The sequence below is a fragment of the Nothobranchius furzeri genome, chromosome 7 (assembly GCF_043380555.1).
Source record: "Nothobranchius furzeri strain GRZ-AD chromosome 7, NfurGRZ-RIMD1, whole genome shotgun sequence".
NCBI classification, from domain to species: Eukaryota; Metazoa; Chordata; class Actinopteri; order Cyprinodontiformes; family Nothobranchiidae; genus Nothobranchius; species Nothobranchius furzeri.
Genome location: NC_091747.1, coordinates 32,877,710 through 32,901,193, shown reverse-complemented (window position 1 = coordinate 32,901,193; position 23,484 = coordinate 32,877,710).

Sequence of the window (23,484 nt, the reverse complement as noted above, 5' to 3'; positions counted from 1 at the left end):
AAGTTTTGCATTTTTTGCGATCTAGCAAAAAATCTAGTTAGGCGGAAATGGGCGTGGCCAATACAAAAAAGATGGAGAATCATCCAAGGATCATGGACATATAAAGTTTTTGACTATAGGACCTACGGTTTGGGAGCTAGTAACTAAAACGTGTTGACCTCCGCAATAGCGCCACCTAGGTGACGCGGGGTCCAAATTCTCGAACCTGAGTAGCGGTCAGGATTTTCTATCAGACTGCCATGTCAGATTTTCCCTGGCAATTTCAGGCTCTTGCGCCCATACAGACACAGCGGAGAAGAATAATAATAATAAATAATAAATAATAAATAATGAAAAATCCGTAGAAAAACAATAGGGTTCCCTGCCCTTTGGGCTTGGAACCCTAATAATAAATAATAAATAATGAAAAATCCGTAGAAAAACAATAGGGTTCCCTGCCCTTTGGGCTTGGAACCCTAATAATAACTAGAACTGCAAGCAGTTATCAACGGGTTCCAAGCCCCCAGCGCCAGTCGCCCACCCGCCCCGCCCTCAACTTCGCCAGTCCTCACGCGGTCCCGCCCCAAAAACACGTTCTCCCGCCGGCGTCCCGTCAGCTCACTTCAACCGGCGCAACGAAAGTAACACTCGGGATACGTCATTAAACCTGCAAAGCCTATACACATATCTTTCAGAGGCATGGCTGACTTCTCAACCGTGATTACAATGGAATTCCACTGTTTCCTTATTAAAGAACGTGAAGATTTAATGAGTGAGATTATCAAACAATGATCTATACATCAACAGAATATTACAAATAACATAAATACTTGATAATGTCTTTAGATTTAAAAGATTTTCAACAAAAACTACGAGTTTCATTTTGTGACTTACTGACCAAATGTTTTAAAAAATCATGAAAAATACATAAATCATCATAAAATTACCAAAATATTCTCACATGGCAGTGTTAAGATGCGGAATAATATGATGTTGTTTTTAAATCAGTAGACTCAAAGCTTTTTTGAAGAAAAATTGGGAAATATAACTATAAAGGTCACAACAAAAATTCAAATATTCATAAAAAAATAGTGCTACTTTCTAAAATTAGGAGAAAAATCTCAGATCACCATAGGTACATGTGGAATGTTGTAAATGGCTTATATTTACTGTATACCTAAAAAAAACTTTCTAACAAAAATTAATTACGTTGTTGTCCAACTATACAGAAAAACTGGTAAAAAGTTAAAAATTCATTAAAAATCTATGCTTTTGTACAGAAATCTCAAAATATTCCCAGGTTGCCTCTGTGATGTGAGAATTCTTCTTATATTTTTGTTGGGGTCATAAATGTAAAACTGTACTTACAATAAAATAATATTTGCATTAGTGGCTGTAGACAAAAATATGTCCTACAATTAAACACAAGGGGGAGCTCAAATCAATACGACATTTTTTTTCTTTCATAAACCACCTAAGAGTGAACTTTGTGGCAAATTACAAGAAGATTGTGAGAACAGAATTTGCGCTACAATTGCTAGCCTAAAAATGTATTTTCGTAAATATAAAGCGCAAACCTCTTCATGGAGCTGCGGCTTTCGTGACATAAGCTCTAGCCAATCCAGTTGACACAATCTGGAAATCTTAGCCTCTTACATGCAAATTGTGATTTTTAGGGAATTTTTCAAATTTGAAATTTTAAATGATCATAAACCACGCCCACTTTGATCAATCATTACCATATTGATAATGTAGTCTTAAGACTCTATAGTGATGACAACCACTAAGTTTCGTGCAGATCCATTTAGCTGGTTCAGCAATATAATTTCTTCCCAGTTATAGCGCCCCCTATTGTTTAATCAAGGTGAAAACCAGGACATACACTTGAATTGACCTTAGGTATGATTGTTATGAACAGCTTTGAAAAATGTCAAAGTCTTTTGAAGTTACGCTAAAAAAACTTTTTCATTCCCAAAAAATTATTTTAAAAAATCATATTAAAAAAAATAAGCAAATTATCCAAAATCCCTTCACATCTTTTGGTCAGCCGCTCCTCCTCTCTTGTCAGGGAAAGTTGTGATGTGATTGAGTTTGACGGCCGGGAGGAGTTAACGAAAGTACGTTGGACTTACTATGCAAATTTCTACTAATTTGCATAAGTTTAAAACATTTGTTAAAATACTCATCTAAATTTGACTGACTCACTGAACACACTGGATGAGATCATTTGTTTTTTTACGAAAGAAATGGGGAGAACCATGCCAAAAATATTTTTGGGGTACCACAGCGCCACCTATTGGACAAAATTCAAAAAATTTTCTGTGATTGTAGATGTCACTATGACTGATAAGAATTGTAATTTTCTGTTTAGAATATATATTTTTCATGAGTAAAAGGGCGAAAAATTTTAAAGCCTATAAGCCACGCCCACTTTTTAATCATTTTCAAAATGTAGCTTAAGGGTCCGATGACTAACATATGTGCCAAGTTCTGGGGAAATCCATCAAGCCGTTTAGCTCAAACAAACTTTTTGACTCTTTAGCGCCCCCTATTGGTGAATCCAAACAAAATGGGGTAGATAGGGCTTACCGCTCATACTTCATAAGGGTCTAGAGTCTCATCAGTTTATCTTGAGAAATGGTGAAGATATCATCAATTACCACATGTGCTAGCTAGCGTGCTGATTTTGACATGGTGTCATTAGCCCAATTTTCAATATTTCTGCATTTTTCTTCATCACAACAACTTAGCTTAGTCCATAGATCACATGTACGAAGTTTGAAGTTGATTCGACAAAAAATGATGAATAGGTGATTAAAAGTAAGTTTTGCGTTTTTTGCGATCTAGCAAAAAATCTAGTTAGGCGGAAATGGGCGTGGCCAATACAAAAAAGATGGAGAATCATCCAAGGATCATGGACATATAAAGTTTTTGACTATAGGACCTACGGTTTGGGAGCTAGTAGCTAAAACGTGTTGACCTCCGCAATAGCGCCACCTAGGTGACGCGGGGTCCAAATTTTCGAATCTGAGTAGCGGTCAGGATTTTCTATCAGACTGCCATGTCAGATTTTCCCTGGCAATTTCAGGCTCTTGCGCCCATACAGACACAGCGGAGAAGAATAATAATAATAAATAATAAATAATAAATAATGAAAAATCCGTAGAAAAACAATAGGGTTCCCTGCCCTTTGGGCTTGGAACCCTAATAATAAATAATGAAAAATTTGTAGAAAAACAATAGGGTTCCCTGCCCTTTGGGCTTGGAACCCTAATAATAAATAATGAAAAATTTGTAGAAAAACAATAGGGTTCCCTGCCCTTTGGGCTTGGAACCCTAATAATAAATAATGAAAAATCCGTAGAAAAACAATAGGGTTCCCTGCCCTTTGGGCTTGGAACCCTAACTAGAACTGCAAGCAGTTATCAACGGGTTCCAAGCCCCCAGCGCCAGTCGCCCACCCGCCCCGCCCTCAACTTCGCCAGTCCTCACGCGGTCCCGCCCCAAAAACATGTTCTCCCGCCGGCGTCCCGTCAGCTCACCTCAACCGGCGCAATGAAAGTAACACTCAGGATACGTCATTAAACCTGCAAAGCCTATACACATCTTTCAGAGGCATGGCTGACTTCTCAATCGTGATTACAATGGAATTCCACTGTTTCCTTATTAAAGAACGTGAAGATTTAATGAGTGAGATTATCAAACAATAATCTATACATCAACAGAATATTACAAACAACATAAATACTTGATAATGTCTTTAGATTTAATTGATTTTCAACAAAAACAATGAGTTTCATTTTGTGACTTACTGACCAAATGTTTCAAAAAATCATGAAAAATACATAACTCATCATAAAATTACCAAAATATTCTCACATGGCAGTGTTGACATGTGGAATAATATGATGTTGTTTTTAAATCAGTAGACTCAAAGCTTTTTTGAAGAAAAATCAGTAAATATAAATGTAAGGGTCACAGTCAAAATTAAAATATTCATAAAAAAATAGTGCTACTTTCTAAAATTTATAGAAAAATCTCAGATCACCATAGGCACATGTGGAATGTTATAAATGTGTTATATTTACTTTGTACCTAAAAAAAACGTTCTTACAAAAATTAGTTACTTTTTGTCCAACTATACAAAAAACTGGCAAAAAGTAAAAAATTCATTAAAAATCAATGCTTTCGTACAAAAATCTCAAAATATTCCGAGATTGCCTCTGTGATGTGAGAATTCTTTTTATATTTTTGTTGAGGTCATAAATGTAAAATTGTACCTACAATAAAATAATATTTGCGTTAGTTGCTGTAGACAAAAATATGTCCTATAATTAAACACAAGGGGGAGCTCAAATCAAGACGACATTTTTTTTGTTTCATAAACCACCTAAGAGTGAACTTTGTGGCAAATGTCAAGAAGATTGTGAAAACAGAATTTGCGCTACAATTGCTAGCCTAAAAATGTATTTTTGTAAATTTAAAGCGCAAACATCTTCGTGGAGCTGCGGTTTTCATTATCTAAGCTCATGGCTATCCAGTTAACATAATCTGGAAAACGTAGCTTCTTACATGAAAATAATGATTTTTAGGAAATTTTTCAAATTTGAAATTTTAAATGATCATAAACCACGCCCACATTGATATATCATTACCATATTGATAATGTAGTCTTAAGACTCTACAATGATGACAACCACTAAGTTTCGTGCAGATCCATTTAACCAGGTCAGCAGTATAATGTATTGCTATTTATAGCGCCCCCTATTGTTTAATCAAGGTGAAAATCAAGACATACACTTGAATTGACCTTAGGTTTGTATGTTATGAACAGCTTTGAAAAATGTCCAAATATTTTGAAGTTATGTTAAAAAAACTTTTTCATTCCCAAAAAAATATTTTAAAAATTCATATTTAAAAAAGTAAGCAAATTATCTAAAATCCCTTCAGATCGTTTGGTCAGCCGCTCCTCCTCTCTTGTCAGGCAAAGTTGTGATGTGATTGGGTTTGACGGCCGGGAGGAGTTAACGAAAGTACGTTTGACTTACTATGCAAATTTCTACTAATTAGCATAAGTTTAAAACATTTTTTAAAATACTCATCTTAATTTGACTGAGTCAATGAACATACTGGATGAGACCATTTGCTTGTTTACTAAAATATTGAGGAGAAACATGCCAAAAACATTTTTGGGGTACAACAGCGCCAACTATTGGACAAACTTCAAACTTTTTTCTGTGATTGTAGATGTCACTATGACTGATATGATTTGTAACTTTCTGTATAGAATATGTATTTTTCATCAGTTAAAGGGCAAAAATTTTTAAAGCCTATAAGCCACGCCCACTTTTTAATCATTTTCAAAATATAGCTTAAGGGTCCAATGATTAACATATGTGCCAAGTTCTGTGGAAATCCATCAAGCCGTTTAGCTCAAACTAACTTTTTGACTCTTTAGCGCCCCCTTTTGGTGAATCCAAACAAAATGGGGAAGGTAGGGCTTACCGCTCATACTTCATAAGGGTCTAGAGTCTCATCACTTTATCTTGAGATATGGTGAAGATATCATCAATTAGCACATGTGCTAGCTAGCGCACTGATTTTGACATGGTGTCATTAGCCCAATTTTCAATATTTCTGCGTTTTTCTGCATCACAACAACTTATCTTAGTCCATAGATCATATGTACGAAGTTTGAAGTTGATTCGACGAAAAATGACGAATAGGTGATTAAAACTAAGTTTTGCATTTTTTGCGATCTAGCAAAAAATCTAGTTAGGCGGAAATGGGCGTGGCCAATACAAAAAAGATGGGGAATCATCCAAGGATCATGTACATATAAAGTTTTTGACTGTAGGACCTACGGTTTGGGAGCTAGTAGCTGAAACGTGTTGACCTCCGCAATAGCGCCACCTAGGTGACGCGGGGACCAAATTTTCGAATCTGAGTAGCGGTCAGGATTTTCTATCAGACTGCCATGTCAGATTTTCCCTGGCAATTTCAGGCTCTTGCGCCCATATACTTTTAGCGGAGAAGAATAATAATAAATAATAAATAATGAAAAATCCGTAGAAAAACAATAGGGTTCCCTGCCCTTTGGGCTTGGACTGCAAGCAGTTATCAACGGGTTCCAAGCCCCCAGCGCCAGTCACCCACCTGGCCCCGCCCTCACCTTCGCCGGTCCTCACGCGGTCCCGCCCCAAAAACACGTTCTCCCGCCGGCGTCCCGTCAGCTCACTTCAACCGGCGCAATGACAGTAACACTCAGGATACGTCATTAAACCTGCAAAGCCTATACACATATCTTTCAGAGGCATGGCTGACTTCTCAATTGTGATTACAATGGAATTCCACTGTTTCCTTATTAAAGAACGTGAAGATTTAATGAGTGAGATTATCAGACAATGATCTAAACATCAACAGAATATTACAAATATTATAAATACTTGATAATGTCTTTAGATTTAAAATATTTTCAACAAAAACTATGAGTTTCATTTTGTGACTTACTGACCAAATGTTTTAAAAAATCATGAAAAATACATAAATCATCATAAAATTACCAAAATATTCTCACATGGCAGTGTTAACATGCAGAATAATATGATGTTGTTTTTAAATCAGTAGACTCAAAGCTTTTTTGAAGAAAAATCGGTAAATATAACTGTAATGTTCACAGTCAAAATTAAAATATTCATAAAAAAATAATGCTACTTTCTAAAATTAATAGAAAAATCTCAGATCACCATAGGCACATGTGGAATGTTATAAATGTTTTTTATTTACTTTGTACCTAAGAAAAACTTTCTAACAAAAAATAGTTACTTTTTGTCCAACTATACAAAAAACTGGCAAAAAGTAAAAAATTCATTAAAAATCAATGCTTTTGTACAAAAATCTCAAAATATTCCCAGATTGCCTCTGTGATGTGTCTATTGTGCTCATATTTTTGTAAGGATCATAATTGTTAAACTTTTCTTACAATAAAATAATATTTGCCTTAGTGGCTGTAGACAAAAATATGTCCTATAATTAAACACAAGGGGGAGCTCAAATCCAGACGACATTTTTTTTGTTTCATAAACCACCTAAGAGTGAACTTTGTGCCAAATTACAAGAAGATTGTGAGAACAGAATTTGCGCTACAATTGCTAGCCTAAAAATGTATTTTCATAAATATAAAGCGCAAACCTCTATGTGGAGCTGCGGCTTTCATGGCATAAGCTCTAGCCTACCCAGTTAACACAATCTGGAAATCTTAGCCTCTTACATGCAAATAATGATTTTAAGGAAATTTTTCAAATTTGACATTTTAAATGATCATAAACCACGCCCACTTTGATCAATCATTACCATAGTGATAATGTAGTCTTAAGACTCTATAGTGATGACAACCACTAAGTTTCGTGCAGATCCATTTAGCCGGTTCAGCAGTATAATTTCGTCCCAGTTATAGCGCCCCCTCTTGTTTAATCAAGTTGAAAACCAGGACATACACTTGAATTGACCTTAGGTATGACTGTTATGAACAGCTTTGAAAAATGTCAAAATCTTTTGAAGTTACGCTAAAAAAACTTTTTCATTCCCAAAAAATTATTTTAAAAAATCATATTAAAAAAATTAAGCAAATTATCCAAAATCCCTTCACAAATTTTGGTCAGCCGCTCCTCCTCTCTTGTCAGGGAAAGTTGTGATGTGATTGAGTTTGACGGCCGGGAGGAGTTAACGAAAGTACGTTGGACTTACTATGCAAATTTCTACTAATTTGCAAAAGTTTAAAACATTTTTTAAAATACTTATCTAAATTTGACTGACTCAATGAACATACTGGATGAGATCATTTGTTTTTTTAAAAAAGAAATGGGGAGAAACATGCCAAAAATATTTTTGGGGTACCACAGCGCCACCTATTGGACAAAATTCAAAAAATTTTCTGTGATTGTAGATGTCACTATGACTGATATGAATTGTAATTTTCTGTATAGAATATGTATTTTTCATGAGTAAATGGGCGAAAACTTTTAAAGCCTATTTATAGCCTATAAGCCACGCCCACTTTTTAATCATTTTCAAAATATAGCTTAAGGGTCCGATGATTAACATATGTGCCAAGTTCTGTGGAAATCCATCAAGCCGTTTAGCTGAAACAAACTTTTTGACTCTTTAGCGCCCCCTATTGGTGAATTCAGACAATTAGGGGTAGATAGGGCTTACCGCTCATACTTCATAAGGGTCTAGAGTCTCATCAATTTATCTTGAGAAATGGTGAAGATATCATCAATTACCACTTGTGCTAGCTAGCACACTGATTTTGACATGGTGTCATTAGCCCAATTTTCAATATTTCTGCATTTTTCTTCATCACAACAACTTACCTTAGTCCAAAGATCACATGTACGAAGTTTGAAGTTGATTCGACGAAAAATGACGAATAGGTGATTAAAAGTAAGTTTTGTGTTTTTTGCGATCTAGCAAAAAATCTAGTTAGGCGGAAATGGGCGTGGCCAATATAAAAAAGATGGAGAATCATCCAAGGATCATGGACATATAAAGTTTTTGACTGTAGGACCTACGGTTTGGGAGCTAGTAGCTGAAACGTGTTGACTTCCGCAATAGCGCCACCTAGGTGATGCGGGGTCCAAATTTTTGAATCTGAGTAGCGGTCAGGATTTTCTATCAGACTGCCATGTCAGATTTTCCCTGGCAATTTCAGGCTCTTGCGCCCATACACTTTTAGCGGAGAAGAATAATAAATAATAACTAGAACTGCAAGCAGTTATCAACGGGTTCCAAGCCACCAGCGCCAGTCGCCCACCCGGCCCCGCCCTCAACTTCGCCAGTCCTCACGCGGTCCCGCCCCAAAAACACCTTCTCCCGCCGGCGTCCCGTCAGCTCACTTCAACCGGCGCAATGAAAGTAACACTCAGGATACGTCATTAAACCTGCAAAGCCTATAGAGCTCCGGACCCCACGTGACTCTCAGTTAGTGGACGCCATTTTGGCATGCAAAAAAAGGTAAACAAACACGGATGTAACCACGAACATGAACGGGATCCGCTTGGATTTTACTTCGTCGGAGTTTACTTCACACTTTAAAACAGAAGAAATCGTTTTATATAGTCAGAAATTAAATAGACTAAACATCTCCGACCCTTACCGTGCCCCTGGGATACTTTTTAAAAACGCCAGAAGCTGTCGGAGCCGCCTTCTTACCGGCACAACACCGGACCTGACCGGGGAACCCCTTGGGATTCCCCCGGCCGGAGGAGCTGGGGAGAAGGTCTGGGACTCTCGACTCTACTGCCCGCTCCGACGCCAGAAGCTGTCAGAGCAGACTTCATACCGGCACAACACCGGACCGACCGGGGAACCCCTTGGGATTCCCCCGGCCGGAGGAGCTGGGGAGAAGGTCTGGGACTCTCGACTCTACTGCCCGCTCCGACGCCAGAAGCTGTCAGAGCAGACTTCATACCGGCACAACACCGGACCGACCGGGGAACCCCTTGGGATTTACCCGGAGGAACTGGGTCCGGCACCGCGGTGCTCCGGCGGCTGGGGAGAGGGAAGTCATGCTACTGCCCCCGCAACCCGACTCCGGATACGCGGATGAAAATGGATGGATGGACGGACAAATAACAGATTTACACGTAAGTAGTCTCGGTGAGACAGATAATAGCAATCCAAAGTGCTTTTTATGTGTGATCTGATCAACCATTGCTTAAAAATGAAATACAGCTTAGCCGGTTAATTGCTGTGATCATAAAACACGTAAACGGCAGCACGCAGAACTAACGAGGCAACGTTTTACGTGATGTTTACTTGTTGCTATGAGTAATAAGACAGAAAAAGCCACGCCAAAATAAGTTTAGGAAGCCCACTAAGAATCATATTAAAAGCATTTAAAATAAATACCATACACAGTTGAGGAAACGTTGGTTTAAGTACCTGATATGAAGCGGTCGCTGCTTAAGCAAAATCCTTTACTCTCGGGATCCCACAGCTTCATTTTCGCCCGGTCACTAGCGCGTTTTATTACAATGATCCAACGTTTGTGGCGCTCCGGATCCTGGGGAATCCTGTAGATGGCTCATTCCTTATGTCGTCCGCGTCTGTTCTGCATCCTGGGGCACAACAGGAATCTACCATATTTCCCGTTTGATTGAGTTTTCTGACAATAACATATAGTCCAGCTGCCGGCTTCTGCATGCCAAAATGGCGCCGTTTTGATTTGAACTGTTGCATGCCGGGAGAAGTGACGTCAACTCCCGGAGCTCTATACACATATCTTTCAGAGGCATGGCTGACTTCTCTATCGTGATTACAATGGAATTCCACTGTTTGCTTATTAAAGAACGTGAAGATTTAATGAGTGAGATTATCAAACAATGATCTATACATCAACAGAATATTACAAATAACATCAATACTTGATAATGTCTTTAGATTTAAAAGATTTTCAACAAAAACTACGAGTTTCATTTTGGGACTTACTGACCAAATGTTTTAAAAAATCATGAAAAATACATAAATCATCATAAAATTACCAAAATATTCTCACATGGCAGTGTTAACATGCGGAATAATATGATGTTGTTTTTAAATCAGTAGACTCAAAGCTTTTTTGAAGAAAAATTGGGAAATATAACTATAAAGGTCACAACAAAAATTAAAATATTCATAAAAGAATAGTGCTACTTTCTAAAATTAGGAGAAAAATCTCAGATCACCATAGGTACATGTGGAATGTTGTAAATGGCTTATATTTACTGTATACCTAAAAAGCTTTCTAACAAAAATTAATTACGTTGTTGTCCAACTATACAGAAAAACTGGTAAAAAGTTAAAAATTCATTAAAAATCTATGTTTTTGTACAGAAATCTCAAAATATTCCTAGCTTGCCTCTGTGATGTGAGAATTCTTCTTATATTTTTGTTGGGGTCATAAATGTAAAACTGTACTTACAATAAAATAATATTTGAATTAGTGGCTGTAGAAAAAAATATGTCCTATAATTAAACACTAGGGGGAGCTCAAATCAAGACGACATTTTTTTTATTTCATAAACCACCTAAGAGTGAACTTTGTGACAAATTACCAGAAGATTATGAGAACAGAATTTGCGCTACAATTGCTAGCCTAAAAATGTATTTTTGTAAATATAAAGCGCAAACCTCTTTGTGGAGCTGCGGCTTTCGTGACATAAGCTCTAGCCTATCCAGTTAACACAATCTGGAAATCTTAGCCTCTTACATGCAAATAGTGATTTTTAGGAAATTTTTCAAATTTGAAATTTTAAATGATCATAAACCACGCCCACTTTGATCAATCATTACCATATTGATAATGTAGTCTTAAGCCTCTATAGTGATGACAACCACTAAGTTTCGTGCAGATCCATTTAGCCGGTTAAGCAGTATAATTGCTTCCCAGTTATAGCGCCCCCTATTGTTTAATCAAGTTGAAAACCAGGACATACACATGAATTGACCTTAGGTATGGCTGTTATGAACAGCTTTGAAAAATGTCAAAATCTTTTGAAGTTATGCTAAAAAAACTTTTTCATTCCCAAAAAATTATTTAAAAAAATCATATTAAAAAAAATAAGCAAATTATCCAAAATCCCTTCACATCTTTTGGTCAGCCGCTCCTCCTCTCTTGTCAGGGAAAGTTGTGATGTGATTGAGTTTGACGGCCGGGAGGAGTTAACGAAAGTACGCTGGACTTACTATGCAAATTTCTACTAATTTGCATAAGTTTAAAACATTTTTTAAAATACTCATCTAAATTTGACTGACTCAATGAACACACTGGATGAGATCATTTGTTTTTTTACAAAAGAAATGGGGAGAAACATGCCAAAAATATTTTTGGGGTACCACAGCGCCACCTATTGGACAAAATTCAAAAAATTTTCTGTGATTGTAGATGTCACTATGACTGATATGAATTGTAATTTTCTGTATAGAATATGTATTTTTCATGAGTAAAAGGGCGAAAATTTTTAAAGCCTATAAGCCACGCCCACTTTTTAATCATTTTCAAAATATAGCTTAAGGGTCCGATGATTAACATATCTGCCAAGTTCTGTGGAAATCCATCAAGCCGTTTAGCTGGAACAAGCTTTTTGACTCTTTAGCGCCCCCTATTGGTGAATCCAAACAAAATGGGGTAGATAGGGCTTACCGCTCATCCTTCATAAGGGTCTAGAGTCTCATCAATTTATCTTGAGAAATGGTGAAGATATCATCAATTACCACATGTGCTAGCTAGCGCACTGATTTTGACATGGTGTCATTAGCCCAATTTTCAATATTTCTGCATTTTTCTTCATCACAACAACTTACCTTAGTCCACAGATCATATGTACGAAGGTTGAAGTTGATTCGACGAAAAATGTCGAATAGGTGATTAAAACTAAGTTTTGCATTTTTTGCGATATAGCAAAAAATCTAGTTAGGCAGAAATGGGCGTGGCCAATACAAAAAAGATGGAGAATCAATCAAGGATCATGTACATATAAAGTTTTTGACTGTAGGACCTACGGTTTGGGAGCTAGTAGCTCAAACGTGTTGACCTCCGCAATAGCGCCACCTAGGTGACACGGCGTCCAAATTCTCGAACCTGAGTAGCGGTCAGGATTTTCTATCAGACTGCCATGTCAGATTTTCCCTGGCAATTTCAGGCTCTTGCGCCCATACAGACACAGCGGAGAAGAATAATAATAATAAATAATAAATAATAAATAATGAAAAATCCGTAGAAAAACAATAGGGTTCCCTGCCCTTTGGGCTTGGAACCCTAATAAATAACTAGAACTGCAAGCAGTTATCAACGGGTTCCAAGCCCCCAGCGCCAGTCGCCCACCCGCCCCGCCCTCAACTTCGCCAGTCCTCACGCGGTCCAGCCCCAAAAACACGTTCTCCCGCCGGCGTCCCGTCAGCTCACTTCAACCGGCGCAATGAAACTAACACTCAGGATACGTCATTAAACCGGCAAAGCCTATACACATATCTTTCAGAGGCATGGCTGACTTCTCAATCGTGGTTACAATGGAATTCCACTGTTTCCTTATTAAAGAACGTGAAGATTTAATGAGTGAGATTATCAAACAATATCTATACATCAACGGAATATTACAAATAGCATAAATCCTTGATAATGTCTTTAGATTTAAAAGATTTTCAACAAAAACTATGAGTTTCATTTTGTGACTTACTGACCAAATGTTTTAAAAAATCATGAAAAATACACAAATCATCCTAAAATTACCAAAATATTCTCACATGGCAGTGTTAACATGCGGAATACTATGATGTTGTTTTTAAATCAGTAGACTCAAAGCTTTTTTGAAGAAAAAATTGGGAAATATAACTATAAAGGTCACAACAAAAATTAAAATATTCATAAAAAAATAGTGCTACTTTCTAAAATTAGGAGAAAAATCTCAGATCACCATAGGTACATGTGGAATGTTGTAAATGGCTTATATTTACTGTATACCTAAAAAGCTTTCTAAAACAAATATTAATTACTTTGTTGTCCAACTATACAGAAAAACTGGTAAAAAGTTAAAAATTCATTAAAAATCTATGCTTTTGTATAGAAATCTCAAAATATTCCCAGGTTGCTTCTGTGATGTGAGAATTCTTCTCATATTTTTGATGGGGTCATAAATGTAAAACTGTACTTACAATAAAATAATATTTGCATTAGTGGCTGTAGACAAAAATATGTCCTACAATTAAACACTAGGGGGAGCTCAAATCAAGACGACATTTTTTTTGTTTCATAAACCACCTAAGAGTGAACTTTTTGGCAAATTACAAGAAGATTGTGAGAACAGAATTTGCGCTACAATTGCTAGCCTAAAAATTTATTTTCGTAAATATAAAGCGCACACCTCTTCGTGGAGCTGCGGCTTTCGTGACCTAAGCTCTAGCCTATCCAGTTAAGACAATCTGGAAATCTTAGCCTGTTACATGCAAATAGTGATTTTTAGGAAATTTTTCAAATTTGAAATTTTAAATGATCATAAACCACGCCCACTTTGATCAATCATTACCATATTGATATTGTGGTCTTAAGACTCTATAGTGATGATAACCACTAAGTTTCGTGCAGATCCATTTAGCCAGTTCAGCAGTATAATTTCTTCCCAGTTATAGCGCCCCCTATTGTTTAATCAAGTTGAAAACCAGGACATACACTTGAATTGACCTTAGGTATGGCTGTTATGAACAGCTTTGAAAATTGTCAAAATCTTTTGAAGTTACGCTAAAAAAACTTTTTCATTCCCAAAAAATTATTTTAAAAAATCATATAAAAAAAAATAAGCAAATTATCCAAAATCCCTTCACAACTTTTGGTCAGCCGCTCCTCCTCTCTTGTCAGGGAAAGTTGTGATGTGATTGAGTTTGACGGCCGGGAGGAGTTAACGAAAGTACGTTTGACATACTATGCAAATTTCTACTAATTAGCATAAGTTTAAAACACTTTTTAAAATACTCATCTAAATTTGACTGACTCAATGAACATACTGGATGAGATCATTTGTTTGTTTACGAAAAAAATGGGGAGAAACATGCCAAAAATATTTTTGGGGTACCACAGCGCCACCTATTGGACAAAATTCAAAAAATTTTCTGTGATTGTAGATGTCACTATGACTGATAAGAATTGTAATTTTCTGTTTAGAATATATATTTTTCATGAGTAAAAGGGCGAAAAATTTTAAAGCCTATAAGCCACGCCCACTTTTTAATCATTTTCAAAATGTAGCTTAAGGGTCCGATGACTAACATATGTGCCAAGTTCTGGGGAAATCCATCAAGCCGTTTAGCTCAAACAAACTTTTTGACTCTTTAGCGCCCCCTATTGGTGAATCCAAACAAAATGGGGTAGATAGGGCTTACCGCTCATACTTCATAAGGGTCTAGAGTCTCATCAGTTTATCTTGAGAAATGGTGAAGATATCATCAATTACCACATGTGCTAGCTAGCGCGCTGATTTTGACATGGTGTCATTAGCCCAATTTTCAATATTTCTGCATTTTTCTTCATCACAACAACTTAGCTTAGTCCATAGATCACATGTACGAAGTTTGAAGTTGATTCGACAAAAAATGATGAATAGGTGATTAAAAGTAAGTTTTGCGTTTTTTGCGATCTAGCAAAAAATCTAGTTAGGCGGAAATGGGCGTGGCCAATACAAAAAAGATGGAGAATCATCCAAGGATCATGGACATATGAAGTTTTTGACTATAGGACCTACGGTTTGGGAGCTAGTAACTAAAACGTGTTGACCTCCGCAATAGCGCCACCTAGGTGACGCGGGGTCCAAATTTTCGAATCTGAGTAGCGGTCAGGATTTTCTATCAGACTGCCATGTCAGATTTTCCCTGGCAATTTCAGGCTCTTGCGCCCATACAGACACAGCGGAGAAGAATAATAATAATAAATAATAAACTAGAACTGCAAGCAGTTATCAACGGGTTCCAAGCCCCCAGCGCCAGTCGCCCACCCGGCCCCGCCCTCACCTTCGCCAGTCCTCACGCGGTCCCGCCCCAAAAACACGTTCTCCCGCCGGCATCCCGTCAGCTCACTTCAACCGGCGCAATGAAAGTAACACTCAGGATACGTCATTAAACCTGCAAATCCTATACACATCTTTCAGAGGCATGGCTGACTTCTCAATCGTGATTACAATGGAATTCCACTGTTTCCTTATTAAAGAACGTGAAGATTTAATGAGTGAGATTATCAAACAATAATCTATACATCAACAGAATATTACAAACAACATAAATACTTGATAATGTCTTTAGATTTAATTGATTTTCAACAAAAACAATGAGTTTCATTTTGTGACTTACTGACCAAATGTTTCAAAAAATCATGAAAAATACATAACTCATCATAAAATTACCAAAATATTCTCACATGGCAGTGTTGACATGTGGAATAATATGATGTTGTTTTTAAATCAGTAGACTCAAAGCTTTTTTGAAGAAAAATCAGTAAATATAACTGTAAGGGTCACAGTCAAAATTAAAATATTCATAAAAAAATAGTGCTACTTTCTAAAATTTATAGAAAAATCTCAGATCACCATAGGTACATGTTGAATGTTGTAATTGGTTTATATTTACTGTATACCTAAAAAACTTTCTAACAAAAATTAATTACGTTGTTGTCCAACTATACAGAAAAACTGGCAAAAAGTTAAAAAATCATTAAAAATCAATGCTTTCGTACAAAAATCTCAAAATATTCCGAGATTGCCTCTGTGATGTGAGAATTCTTTTTATATTTTTGTTGGGGTCATAAATGTAAAATTGTACCTACAATAAAATAATATTTGCGTTAGTTGCTGTAGACAAAAATATGTCCTATAATTAAACACAAGGGGGAGCTCAAATCAAGACGACATTTTTTTTTGTTTCATAAACCACCTAAGAGTGAACTTTATGGCAAATGTCAAGAAGATTGTGAATACAGAATTTGCGCTACAATTGCTAGCCTAAAAATGTATTTTCATAAATATAAAGCGTAAACCTCAACATGGAGCTGCGGCTTTCGTGACATAAGCTCTAGCCTATCCAGCTAACACAATCTGGAAATCTTAGCCTCTTACATGCAAATAATGATTTTTAGGAAATTTTTCAAATTTGAAATTTTAAATGATCATAAGCCACGCCCACTTTGATAAATCATTACCATATTGATAATGTAATCTTAAGACTCTATAGTGATGACAACCACTAAGTTTCGTGCAGATCCATTTAGCCAGTTCAGCAGTATAATTTCTTCCCAGTTATAGCGCCCCCTATTGTTTAATCAAGTTGAAAACCAGGACATACACTTGAATTGACCTTAGGTATGACTGTTATGAACAGCTTTGAAAAATGTCAAAATCTTTTGAAGTTACTCTAAAAAAACTTTTTCATTCTCCAAAATTTAAAAAAAAAATCATATTAAAAAAAATAAGCAAATTATCCAAAATCCCTTCACATCTTTTGGTCAGCCGCTCCTCCTCTCTTGTCAGGGAAAGATGTGATGTGATTGAGTTTGACGGCCGGGAGGAGTTAACGAAAGTACGTTGGACTTACTATGCAAATTTCTACTAATTTGCATAAGTTTAAAACATTTTTTAAAATACTCATCTAAATTTGACTGACTCAATGAACATACTGGATGAGATCATTTGTTTTTTTACGAAAGTAATGGGGAGAAACATGCCAAAAATATTTTTGGGGTACCACAGCGCCACCTATTGGACAAAATTCAAAAAAATTTCTGTGATTGTAGATGTCATTATGACTGATATGAATTGTAATTTTCTGTATAGAATATGTATTTTTCAGGAGTAAATGGGCGAAAAAGTTTAAAGCCTATTTATAGCCTATAAGCCACGCCCACTTTTTAATCATTTTCAAAATATAGCTTAAGGGTCCGATGATTAACATATGTGCCAAGTTCTGTGGAAATCCATCAAGCCGTTTAGCTGAAACAAACTTTTTGACTCTTTAGCGCCCCCTATTGGTGAATCCACAGAAAATCGGGTAGATAGGGCTTACCGCTCATACTTCATAAGGGTGTAGAGTCTCATCAATTTATCTTGAGAAATGGTGAAGATATCATCAATTACCACATGTGCTAGCTAGCACACTGATTTTGACATGGTGTCATTAGCCCAATTTTCAATATTTCTGCCTTTTTCTTCATCACCACAACTTATCTTAGTCCATAGATCATATGTACGAAGTTTGAAGTTGATTCGACGAAAAATGACGAATAGGTGATTAAAAGTAAGTTTTGAGTTTTTTGCGATCTAGCAAAAAATCTAGTTAGGCGGAAATGGGCGTGGCCAATACAAAAAAGATGGAGAATCACCCAAGGATCATGTACATATAAAGTTTATGACTGTAGGACCTACGGTTTGGGAGCTAGTAGCTGAAACGTGTTGACCTCCGCAATAGCGCCACCTAGGTGACGCGGGGTCCAAATTTTCGAATCTGAGTAGCGGTCAGGATTTTGTATCAGACTGCCATGTCAGATTTTTCCTGGCAATTTCTGGCTCCTGCCCCCATACAAACGTAGCGGAGAAGAATAATAAATAATAATGAAAAATCCGTAGAAAAACAATAGGGTTCCCTGCCCTTTGGGCTTGGAACCCTAATAATAAATAATGAAAAATCCGTAGAAAAACAATAGGGTTCCCTGCCCTTTGGGCTTGGAACCCTAACTAGAACTGCAAGCAGTTATCAACGGGTTCCAAGCCCCCAGCGCCAGTCGCCCACCCGCCCCGCCCTCAACTTCGCCAGTCCTCACGCGGTCCCGCCCCAAAAACATGTTCTCCCGCCGGCGTCCCGTCAGCTCACCTCAACCGGCGCAATGAAAGTAACACTCAGGATACGTCATTAAAACTGCAAAGCCTATACACATCTTTCAGAGGCATGGCTGACTTCTCAATCGTGATTACAATGGAATTCCACTGTTTCCTTATTAAAGAACGTGAAGATTTAATGAGTGAGATTATCAAACAATAATCTATACATCAACAGAATATTACAAACAACATAAATACTTGATAATGTCTTTAGATTTAATTGATTTTCAACAAAAACAATGAGTTTCATTTTGTGACTTACTGACCAAATGTTTCAAAAAATCATGAAAAATACATAACTCATCATAAAATTACCAAAATATTCTCACATGGCAGTGTTGACATGTGGAATAATATGATGTTGTTTTTAAATCAGTAGACTCAAAGCTTTTTTGAAGAAAAATCAGTAAATATAACTGTAAGGGTCACAGTCAAAATTAAAATATTCATAAAAAAATAGTGCTACTTTCTAAAATTTATAGAAAAATCTCAGATCACCATAGGCACATGTGGAATGTTATAAATGTGTTATATTTACTTTGTACCTAAAAAAAACGTTCTTACAAAAATTTGTTACTTTTTGTCCAACTATACAAAAAACTGGCAAAAAGTAAAAAATTCATTAAAAATCAATGCTTTCGTACAAAAATCTCAAAATATTCCGAGATTGCCTCTGTGATGTGAGAATTCTTTTTATATTTTTGTTGAGGTCATAAATGTAAAATTGTACCTACAATAAAATAATATTTGCGTTAGTTGCTGTAGACAAAAATATGTCCTATAATTAAACACAAGGGGGAGCTCAAATCAAGACGACATTTTTTTTGTTTCATAAACCACCTAAGAGTGAACTTTGTGGCAAATGTCAAGAAGATTGTGAAAACAGAATTTGCGCTACAATTGCTAGCCTAAAAATGTATTTTTGTAAATTTAAAGCGCAAACATCTTCGTGGAGCTGCGGTTTTCATTATCTAAGCTCATGGCTATCCAGTTAACATAATCTGGAAAACGTAGCTTCTTACATGAAAATAATGATTTTTAGGAAATTTTTCAAATTTGAAATTTTAAATGATCATAAACCACGCCCACATTGATATATCATTACCATATTGATAATGTAGTCTTAAGACTCTACAATGATGACAACCACTAAGTTTCGTGCAGATCCATTTAACCAGGTCAGCAGTATAATGTATTGCTATTTATAGCGCCCCCTATTGTTTAATCAAGGTGAAAATCAAGACATACACTTGAATTGACCTTAGGTTTGTATGTTATGAACAGCTTTGAAAAATGTCCAAATATTTTGAAGTTATGTTAAAAAAACTTTTTCATTCCCAAAAAAATATTTTAAAAATTCATATTTAAAAAAGTAAGCAAATTATCTAAAATCCCTTCAGATCGTTTGGTCAGCCGCTCCTCCTCTCTTGTCAGGCAAAGTTGTGATGTGATTGGGTTTGACGGCCGGGAGGAGTTAACGAAAGTACGTTTGACTTACTATGCAAATTTCTACTAATTAGCATAAGTTTAAAACATTTTTTAAAATACTCATCTTAATTTGACTGAGTCAATGAACATACTGGATGAGACCATTTGCTTGTTTACTAAAATATTGAGGAGAAACATGCCAAAAACATTTTTGGGGTACAACAGCGCCAACTATTGGACAAAATTCAAACTTTTTTCTGTGATTGTAGATGTCACTATGACTGATATGATTTGTAACTTTCTGTATAGAATATGTATTTTTCATCAGTTAAAGGGCAAAAATTTTTAAAGCCTATAAGCCACGCCCACTTTTTAATCACTTTCAAAATATAGCTTAAGGGTCCAATGATTAACATATGTGCCAAGTTCTGTGGAAATCCATCAAGCCGTTTAGCTCAAACTAACTTTTTGACTCTTTAGCGCCCCCTTTTGGTGAATCCAAACAAAATGGGGAAGGTAGGGCTTACCGCTCATACTTCATAAGGGTCTAGAGTCTCATCACTTTATCTTGAGATATGGTGAAGATATCATCAATTAGCACATGTGCTAGCTAGCGCACTGATTTTGACATGGTGTCATTAGCCCAATTTTCAATATTTCTGCGTTTTTCTGCATCACAACAACTTATCTTAGTCCATAGATCATATGTACGAAGTTTGAAGTTGATTCGACGAAAAATGACGAATAGGTGATTAAAACTAAGTTTTGCATTTTTTGCGATCTAGCAAAAAATCTAGTTAGGCGGAAATGGGCGTGGCCAATACAAAAAAGATGGGGAATCATCCAAGGATCATGTACATATAAAGTTTTTGACTGTAGGACCTACGGTTTGGGAGCTAGTAGCTGAAACGTGTTGACCTCCGCAATAGCGCCACCTAGGTGACGCGGGGACCAAATTTTCGAATCTGAGTAGCGGTCAGGATTTTCTATCAGACTGCCATGTCAGATTTTCCCTGGCAATTTCAGGCTCTTGCGCCCATATACTTTTAGCGGAGAAGAATAATAATAAACTAGAACTGCAAGCAGTTATCAACGGGTTCCAAGCCCCCAGCGCCAGTCGCCCACCCGGCCCCGCCCTCACCTTCGCCAGTCCTCACGCGGTCCCGTCCCAAAAACACGTTCTCCCGCCGGCGTCCCGTCAGCTCACTTCAACCGGCGCAATGACAGTAACACTCAGGATACGTCATTAAACTTGCAAAGCCTATCCACAAATCTTTCAGAGGCATGGCTGACTTCTCAATCGTGATTACAATGGAATTCCACTGTTTCCCTATTAAAGAACGTGAAGATTTAATGAGTGAGATTATCAAACAATGATCTATACATCAACAGAATATTACAAATAACAAAAATACTTGATAATGTCTTTAGATTTAAAAGATTTTCAACAAAAACTATGAGTTTCATTTTGTGACTTATTGACCAAATGTTTTAAAAAATCATGAAAAATACATAAATCATCCTAAAATTACCAAAATATTCTCACATGGCAGTGTTAACATGCGGAATAATATGATGTTGTTTTTAAATCAGTAGACTCAAAGCTTTTTTGAAGAAAAATTGGGAAATATAACTATAAAGGTCACAACAAAAATTAAAATATTCATAAAAAAATAGTGCTACTTTCTAAAATTAGGAGAAAAATCTCAGATCACCATAGGTACATGTGGAATGTTGTAAATGGCTTATATTTACTGTATACTTAAAAAGCTTTCTAACAAAAATTAATTACGTTGTTGTCCAACTATACAGAAAAACTGGTAAAAAGTTAAAAATTCATTAAAAATCTATGCTTTTGAACAGAAATCTCAAAATATTCCCAGGTTGCCTCAGTGATGTGAGAATTCTTCTCATATTTTTGTTGGGGTCATAAATGTAAAACTGTACTTACAATAAAATAATATTTGCATTAGTGGCTGTACACAAAAATTAGTCCTATAATTAAACACAAGGGGGAGCTCAAATCAAGATGACATTTTTTAATTTCATAAACCACCTAAGAGTGAACTTTTTGCCAAATTACAAGAAGATTGTGAGAAAAGAATTTGCGCTACAATTGCTAGCCTAAAAATGTATTTTCATAAATATAAAGCGCAAACCTCTTCGTGGAGCTGCGGCTTTCGTGACATAAGCTCTAGCCTATCCAGTTAACACAATCTGGAAATCTTAGCCTCTTACTTGCAAATAATGATTTTTAGGAAATTTTTCAAATTTGAAATTTTAAATGATCATAAACCACGCCCACTTTGATCAATCATTACCATATTGATAATGTAATCTTAAGACTCTATATTATTGACAAGCACTAAGTTTCGTGCAGATCCATTTAGCCAGTTCAGCAGTATAATTTCTTCCTAGTTATAGCGCCCCCTATTGTTTAATCAAGTTGAAAACCAGAACATACACTTGAATTGACCTTAGGTATGACTGTTATGAACAGCTTTGAAAAATGTCAAAATCTTTTGAAGTTACGCTAAAAAAACTTTTTCATTCCCCAAAAATAATTTTAAAAAATCATATTAAAAAAAATAAGCAAATTATCCAAAATCCCTTCACAACTTTTGGTCAGCCGCTCCTCCTCTCTTGTCAGGGAAAGTTGTGATGTGATTGAGTTTGACGGCCGGGAGGAGTTAACGAAAGTACGTTGGACTTACTATGCAAATTTCTACTAATTTGCATAAGTTTAAAACATTTTTTAAAATACTCATCTAAATTTGACTGACTCAATGAACATACTGGATGAGATCATTTGTTTTTTTACGAAAGTAATGGGGAGAAACATGCCAAAAATATTTTTGGGGTACCACAGCGCCACCTATTGGACAAAATTCAAAAAATTTTCTGTGATTGTAGATGTCATTATGACTGATATGAATTGTAATTTTCTGTATAGAATATGTATTTTTCAGGAGTAAATGGGCGAAAACGTTTAAAGCCTATTTATAGCCTATAAGCCACGCCCACTTTTTAATCATTTTCAAAATATAGCTTAAGGGTCCGATGATTAACATATGTGCCAAGTTCTGTGGAAATCCATCAAGCCGTTTAGCTGAAACAAACTTTTTGACTCTTTAGCGCCCCCTATTGGTGAATCCACACAAAATCGGGTAGATAGGGCTTACCGCTCATACTTCATAAGGGTCTGGAGTCTCATAAATTTATCTTGAGAAATGGTGAAGATATCATCAATTACCACATGTGCTAGCTAGCACACTGATTTTGACATGGTGTCATTAGCCCAATTTTCAATATTTCTGCATTTTTCTTTCATCACCACAACTTATCTTAGTCCATAGATCATATGTACGAAGTTTGAAGTTGATTCGACGAAAAATGACGAATAGGTGATTAAAAGTAAGTTTTGCGTTTTTTGCGATCTAGCAAAAAATCTAGTTAGGCGGAAATGGGCGTGGCCAATACAAAAAAGATGGAGAATCACCCAAGGATCATGTACATATAAAGTTTATGACTGTACGACATACGGTTTGGGAGCTAGTAGCTGAAACGTGTTGACCTCCGCAATAGCGCCACCTAGGTGACGCGGGGTCCAAATTTTCGAATCTGAGTAGCGGTCAGGATTTTCTATCAGACTGCCATGTCAGATTTTCCCTGGCAATTTCAGGCTCTT